An 8,345-nucleotide genomic window follows, 5' to 3' on the forward strand; every position below is an offset into this window, starting at 1 on the left:
GACTCCAACACCATCATTACATTTGCCAATGACACAATATTGGTAGGCCTGATCACCGACAACGACAAGACAGCCTATAGGGAGGAGGTCAGAGACCTGACAGTGTGGTGCCAGGACAACAACCTCTCCCTCAAAGTGATTAAGATAAAGGAGATGATTGTAGACTACAGAAAAAAGAGGACCGAGCACGCCCCCATTCTCATCGATGGGGCTGCAGTGGAGCAGGTCGAGAGCTTCAAGTTCCTTGGTGCTCACATCAACAACAAACTAACATGTTCCAAGCATACCAAGACAGTCGTGAAAAGGGCACAACAAAACCTATTCCCCCTCAGGAGACTGAAAAGATTTGGCATTGGTCCTTAGATCCTCAAAAGGTTCTACAGCTGCACCATCACTGCCTGGTATGGCAACTGCTCGGCCTCCGACTGCAAGGCACTACAGAGGGTAGTGCGAACGAACCAGTACATCACTGGGGCCAGGCTTGCTGCCATCCAGGACCTCTATCCCAGGCGGTGTCAGAGGAAGGCCCTCAAAATTGTCGAAGACTCCAGCCACCCTAGTCCTAGACTGTTCTCTCTGCTACCGCACGGCAAGCGGTACAGGAGCGCCAAGTCTAGGTCCAAGAGGCTTCTAAACAGCTTCTACCCCCAAGCCATAAGACTCCTGAACATCTAGTCAAATGGCTACCCAGGCTATTTACATTGCTCTACATTGCTCCCCACCTACCCTCTTTACACCACTGCTGTTGTCATCTATGCATAGTCACTTTAATACCTACATCCTACCACAACTAACCGGTGTCCCCCCGCACATTGACTCTGTAACGGTACCCCCCTGTATATGGTTTCGCTATTGTTATTTTACTGCTGCGCTTTAATTACTTGTTACTTTTATCTCTCATCCTCATCTGTATTTTATTTTTAACTGCATTGATTAGGGGCTCGTAAGTAAGCATTTCACTTAAGGTCTACCTGTTGTATTCAGCACATGTGACTAATACAATTTGATTTGATTTGATCAATTGAATTTACCACAGGGGTTCTCCAATCAAGTTCAAGAAACATCTCAAGGATGATTCATGGAAACATTAAAACATTAATCATGTTTGAGTACAAATTTGAGTCTCATATCAAAGGGTCTAAATACTTTTGTAAATAATGTATTTCCAATTTTTTTTGTATACATTTGCAAAAAAAAACATTTTGATGTTGTGTTTTATGTAGATTGATAAAGATTTGTATTTATTTAATCAATTTTAGAATAAGGCTCTAACTTAACGAAATGTGTAAAAAGTCTGAATCTGAGTCTGAATACTTTCCGAATGCACTGTATATGTGAAAGACATGAAGAGAGGAATACAACATGCTGGTAGAAAAATATATTTTTCAATTGAACATTGAAATATATTATACAATTAATTAATAAGGCAATACTTTGTTTTATAAATGTCTAACTATATAGGACGCATACTATAAATTATAGATATGAGAGGATGACTACTCTGTCTCTTTAAATACACCAGAGTCAGGGTGTTGTCTGATGTACTATTCATTCTCAGTCTAGAAATGTATCCGTTTTATCTGCAAAAGCCCCTCTCCAGGGGTCCATCTGTGGCTGCATAGAACCAGTCAACACAGTGTACAAGGAGAGGGGACTCACTCTGATACAAGGGGTGTGGAGGCTGGTGAGAGGATACAGTAGCCATGCGTCCTCTTCTGAGATCTTCACTGTGCTCACACCCAGGCCAGATTCAGTACAGCTGGATGGAGCAAGGGATGATGGGAATAGGAGCCTCATTCTCATCCAGGGCCCACTCATCTAATCCTCCAATCAGAGAAAGAGAGACGAGGGGATGGGGGATGGGTTTGTGGGCTGGTTCATAACCATGGAAACTGGTGGGCTGGTTCATAACCATCCATTCACTGATGAGACTGAGAATCAGTGTGAGGGGGTTGAGTGATTGAATGCTTTCTCCAAGGAACAGAATGCTCATAAACTTTGTTGAATGTGCTATGTAAGTTGTTAAAGATATATCGCTTTTTCTAGGACATATCACTAGCACTGTCAAACGTGTCACTGCCAAGTGCCCTATTATCTCCCCAGGAAGGCTACCTCAGCAATGACATCCAGGTGTTCTATTCTACTCTATTGTTGGGTCCTGTTTGCAGTGCTGGCTGGACAGAGGACCTTTTTTTAATGCCAGTTCACTCTTGCGTTCATAGTACATGTGGTGTGAGAGTAATTAAACGTCCTTTACACATTAACTTCCTTTGAAGAGAGTTTCTTTTTTTTTCATCAGCATGTAAATGTTTGAATAGGATTAGTCAGAGAGAGTGGGAAAGTAACCTATTGGCATCCCTCTCATCCATCTGAACATGTGCATCCAGGTTCACAGCAGGTAAACTCTTGGCCTTGGAATCCACACTAACTGAGTGAACCAGAGCTTGGCTTGAGCAGCAACGTTGACCGTTCTCCCCTTTGATCCGAACAAGATTGATGGTATCAAATGAATGAGACATTTATGATCCTCTAAAACTGATAAATTTCTGCTGTGCACATGACATAGGTGTCAACTCCCATGAACTATAATGGAATTATATGGCCAAACAGTGGTTAAACCTTATCAAGAGGACATGAAACATGTTATAAATTATTCACACAATGTCACCAGTATTTTGACATCTGACCACTGACGATAGGAACTTCTTATCCAGATCCTTTGGCTTACTTAGGGGTTTTGTCTTAGCAACATGTTCTGATCTTTACATATTTCTGTCCCATTAATTAGAATCATACCTTGACATACTTAAGAAGAGAGATACTTAGGTGAAAAAAATACTTTGGCTTGCATACAATTACATTATCTAACAGCCAAGATCATTTCAATTTGTTTAATGGGAAAGAAGGCTTTTGTCCCAGCTCAAATGTCCAGGGTCATTGTCGTTGTAAAGTCCATTTGTCTGGGTTATATTGTAACCATATAACAATTTGTTGCTACATCGAATACCTTAGGTCTACGTAGAATGCTGATTCACACAAAATCGGTCACTCATTTCGTTATGGTTATGGAGTTGTGTATTTAAGACTGTGAGCAGTTGTTTGGGGAAAAATAATGCATACCATACAGTTTTGATGCTATTCATAAAACAAATATTTTCCATATTGCACATCATGAATTCTTCGCCACGAGTGTGGTAGTTTCACTGGGTGGCGAAATGATAATAACATGTGCCACTAGAGGGAGCAGTATCCTATCTTGAGTGCTCGTCACCACCACTACTGTTGAATAGTACAGGGTGTTGGAAAAGGCAGTGGAAACCGTATGGCAATGCAATAGGTTTTTGTGAATGTTTACTTTATTTATATATTCTTAGGATATAAATATTTATCAGTGGGTGATCACCGATCATGGTTTGAATATAACTTTTTACCTAAGTCCAAACGGGGATAAGGACACAGTGTATTTGTAAAGAAACTCTCAGGCCAGATAGTTTCCCAGATAGGCAACATGAAATCTTGTTCATATACACCCCCAGGACGAATATGACTCTTTTTTATTACATTTTCTGACAAGTGAGCACTTTGATATGGTCACGTTCACGTTTTCATAAATTCTTAGAAGGTTTGGGAATAACATATACTAAGGTATTTGTGAAAATTCTACAGCAATATAGAGTGGGAAAGCGTCCGATCTCAGATATAAAAAGTATCTAGACATTATCTAATTTATTTTAGGCTAGCATTTAGTTTTCAGCAGCGGAGATTTGTATAAACCTCGCTGTCTGTCTCATCGACATTTGAAACACTGTTTCAATATTCAAATTCGATCTCCAGCTGTCGCATAGTAATGAACGAGTCTGGACGAGACAGACAGCTTTTCTCAGCCAGTCGAAACCCTGAATCATTTTTACGGATATATACAAAGCAATATCAACAGAAAACAGGTACACCTTCAGCTAGTTTGCAGTCTTTCTAGCTCCAGGTTAAAGTGATTGTGTTAGCTGTGTTGTTGGCTAGCTCCTCGGAACAACAATGTCCTGACGAGAGATCACTTTTTCTACGTGAGTCATTAGCTCAATCTTATGGATGTATCCAAATAAATGTCACTAGAAAACATCTTAAACAAATGCAGCTTCTTGGTTGTTATTCTGGCTGCACTGTTTGACGTGACTAAGTTAGCCGTAGTTGGCTAGCTAGTAAGCAAGGAATAAGAATGTTGCCAGCCAGTATAGCAACAGAACATTTCGATTGAATGACTGGGTCGCGTCCATAGATACAGAACAGAAAGACTTAGCAACTGGGTCTCGTCTCTGCCAACCTAACCGATAGAACGAACGACCTTGGGTAGCAGCCCTACATTTGTGCCGGACTATATCTTGCGGAAATATGAATTAGTGTGATTAAATTAATCAAAAAATGTTTTAAATTAAAATATGTAAATCATTATTTGAATATGTTGGTAACCAGTTGTATAAAAGTGATAATGCCCTCAACCGGTGTTTGGAAGATATATTAGCATGGTTTGCCGGCCCTCGACTTCGTCAGCACCTGAGCCAATATATCATCAAAACACCGGCTTCTCTGGTATTATCACTTAAATAGACACTGCAGTAAATAAAACCTAATAAAAACAGTCTTCCAAGACCAGAGTGTATGCAGACCGGTGCACCATATTCAATCAGAGCTACACTAGGCCTTTATGCAAACAAGCCATTTGCCACAAGGGCCTGCCATCAGTCACTGTGAACTGAAATGTGTGTTTACAGGCAGTTGCAACAGTGCAACTTTAAACCATTAGAAAGCATTTGGCAAAAGCCAGAAAATACACCTGAATAGATTTATGCAAATACCATTGGAGTCATCTTAAATTTTAGTCGTATTGATCAAACAAACATAAAAAAGTTAGGCCATCTTTCCCTATATCCACATCAACAAGATTAAGGCTAGCCAGAGCAAGATGAGCTCAAATCTAATGAAGGAACATTAGATAAACCCTCTCAAACTTTTTCAGATAGTTGACCATCAAAATGTCACTGATAAACGATGGGGAATAGTAAGTAGCTTGCTCGTCCTGCAGCTTACCTGCCAATGCATGCTTGTTCCAATCAAGCACCAAGCTAACTGGCTAAAGTTGGCTAGCTAGCTACTTCCTGACACAAATGAGAGAACACCTCACTCTGACCATTTTACTAAACCTAGCAGAGCTGGTTAGGCTGTTCACATGTTATCTAGAGTTTTCTTGACTAACTATAATTTTTTTCTCCTATGTTTACTGACACTGGTCATATTGAGCAGGTGTTGCGCGTTCACATATTAATCAGTTATTCTGTGTGCGAGAGTGCTCTGAAATCAGAGTAGATAGCCAGTGTTCCATCTGCGCCCGCCACGTTCTCCCTCTCTCTCTCTGTGTGAGAGAACCTTCTTTGCTTGGTTTTCCTCCTCTGACTGCCTCCCTTCCCAAGTCATTCTCCGGCTACTTGTTAAAGCTGAAAAATGTGAGTTCCATGCTTCCTCTGTGTCTTTCCTGGGTTATATTATTGCACAGGGCTGGTTATGTATGGATCCCTCCAAGGTCAAGGCAGTCAGAGTGGCCTGGGGTTTGCACATTTTTACACACGTTTCATCTGCAACTACAGCCATCTGGCAGCACCGCTCTCACCTCCACCTCGTTCCACTCCCCCTGTGCTCTCTTTCTCTGTATGTATGTGTGTTTGTGTGGGCGGAGACAGGTGTGCTGTAGGCAGAGCAGATCCCTACCAGCTGCAACCTGTTCCATAATCAAGACCTCTACAAATACTCAGCCCTGCCACTTCCACGCTGCCAGATCGTAACCTCTGCTCAGTCAGTCTGCGGTTTTAGCCGTTTGTTCCTGCATAGATCCTGTTTTTGAGTTGTGCCTGTTTTCCTATGCCTGATGCTGTTTTCCTCTCTGCTACAGTTCTGTCCGCTTTGACTCTGGTCTTTTTCTCCAGTCCCACATTTCGTCAATCCCGCCACCCTGTCCTGGACCCCCCACTCTACTGCTTCCTTGGATTCCTCACCAGGACCTGCTTACCCAGCCCTAACTCCCCCCGCTCCAGCCCCAGCCACAGCACCTGTCTCCCTGTAAACCGCACAATCTTTCCCTGGCCTGCACCCCATCTTCCCCCTGCTTTTCAATAAATACCTTGGTTACCTCATCCTAGTCTCCTCGTCTGAGTCTGCTCCGTGTAACAGAGTACATTTACAAACGCAAGAGATATGCTAACAGGATAACAGTCGTTCAGCATATCTAGCTAGCAAAGTGATTAACATTTCTTGCTAGCTAACCAAATGACACCTGCATCTGTGGCTGTGTAGCCACCAAAAAAAATTATATGATGGGGAAAAAGTCAGTCACTCACCCACAGTGCTTTAAAGTACTTTAAAGTACTAGATAAGTCGTTTTTTGGGGGTATCTGTACTTTACTTTACTATTGACAACTTTTACTTCACTACATTCCTAAAGAAAATAATGTACTTTTTACTCCATACATTTTCCCTGACACCCAAAGTTACTCATTACATTTTGAATGCTTTGGATCCAATTCACACATCAAGCTCACCCCACGAGAAGCATTGCATGATCAACGCCACCCTCAGCAAGGAGATCTGCGGGAAGTGATGTCTCTCCCATCCTTAGACGTACTATCTCTAGGTAATCAGTCCAGATTATTTTCGTAGGGTGTGACCTATCCAACTCTACTTACTTCTTATTTGGATTTCATTGATAACATTGACGTTCCAGGCACGAGAGTTGATGCCAGATGTCGGGATAGCAGGTAGACTTTTGCTTAGATGTCGCTTAACTTGGTTGATGAACGTTAAGTTTAAAAATTGTTAGTTAAATGTAAATATTGTCAGTTAATCGTTCCACTTAAATTGGCTGGTTAGTTGGATAACAAACATACTGTGTAGCTACATCTACAAATTGACCTGGCTAATTGATAGTTTGAGGAGGAGTGACATGATGCTGTGCTGTTACATTTGTAAATTACCTGGTCTAACAGCAAAATGAGCTAAAAGGAAACATCTGCTAACTACTTTAATCATTGCATTATTGCAAATTTTCCATTGGGAAAGAAAAATGGCCATGCATTTACCAGAAAACGAAGCTCCACACAACAAGGGGGGGTAAGAAATAATTTAAACATTACATATATAAATTCCCACTGGGCCCATGATAAAATGCAATGTGCATTGTGTTGTACCACTGAATAAAACTGTAAGAAGATGCACTCAGACCAGCTTTTGTGATTTAACTTATGTTAAGTACATTACTTTAGTTGGCTGCTTTGAGCAAATCTTGTATATAATATAACCTATTCTGGGATACGTGTGTGTGTGTTACAAAATATTTACAGAGGTTCACTGTTGCAGTGCCAACTTTGGGAGCATGTGGTCCTTGATAAAAATCCTCTAGTCCAGCAATATGAGTCTACCAGAGGTCGTCACGCTGGATGGGGATGGAGGCCTTGGTGGTCCACATAACGAAAAAGTAAAAGTCCCTTCCAATGATTTGGAGCTGCCCTTGGACCTGGTGCCAGTAAGGATGGTCTTCCAGGAGGCAGTAAAACCCTCCCTCCTCCTGGTTATAGAAATAGTTTGACTTCACTGCCTCGTCAATGGTAAGTTCCCTTGCACCTTAGGGACACTTGACCTCCACCACTGCTGTGGTGCCCAACAGACCATCCGGTGAGGCACCCTGGATCCTGGACCCCATAACCCAAAGCCGTGACTCCAGCAAATCCATCCCTGTAGCCATTTTGAATACCTTGATGCCCTCCTCTTCATTATCGGTGCCCCACTTTACAGACAACACCCCCATCCAACGACTGTGATCTGAGGATCCTTTTTTTAGCAGCGACGGAGTAATGAACTTGGCCCTAAACACTGCTCTAAAATTGCTGGCTGTCAACTTCGCTCTCCTCGCGGTATGCCAGTTGGGGTTGATGCACTGTTCAACAGTTGCCTGCAGTATAGCCTCCTGATGTTCGACTGATAGGACCATGCCGGCCAGGATCCCTGCATGCCCCAAGGTGCCCTTGTTTTTTAACAATGTCCGGTGATGACAGGAAGATAGTGGTTGTTCTGGCTCAGGTTCAAGGAGTCATGTCATTCCACTGAACCTGCCCCGGAGACGGTTCCTTAGCCACTGAAGATCCTCTTCTGTGGGCTCTCGGGTCAGAGGGTTGTAGTCTTCGACCGAGTACAGGTCCTCCACTGACTGCACCTGGTCGGGCACAGCTGTCTTCCTCCACTCGCATTACACATCTGTACAGCCAATATCGTGAATCGCAAAAACAGCTGCATAGCTACACTGCACT

This window comes from Oncorhynchus gorbuscha, linkage group LG11 (genome assembly GCF_021184085.1).
Source record: "Oncorhynchus gorbuscha isolate QuinsamMale2020 ecotype Even-year linkage group LG11, OgorEven_v1.0, whole genome shotgun sequence".
In the NCBI taxonomy this organism is placed as follows: Eukaryota; Metazoa; Chordata; class Actinopteri; order Salmoniformes; family Salmonidae; genus Oncorhynchus; species Oncorhynchus gorbuscha.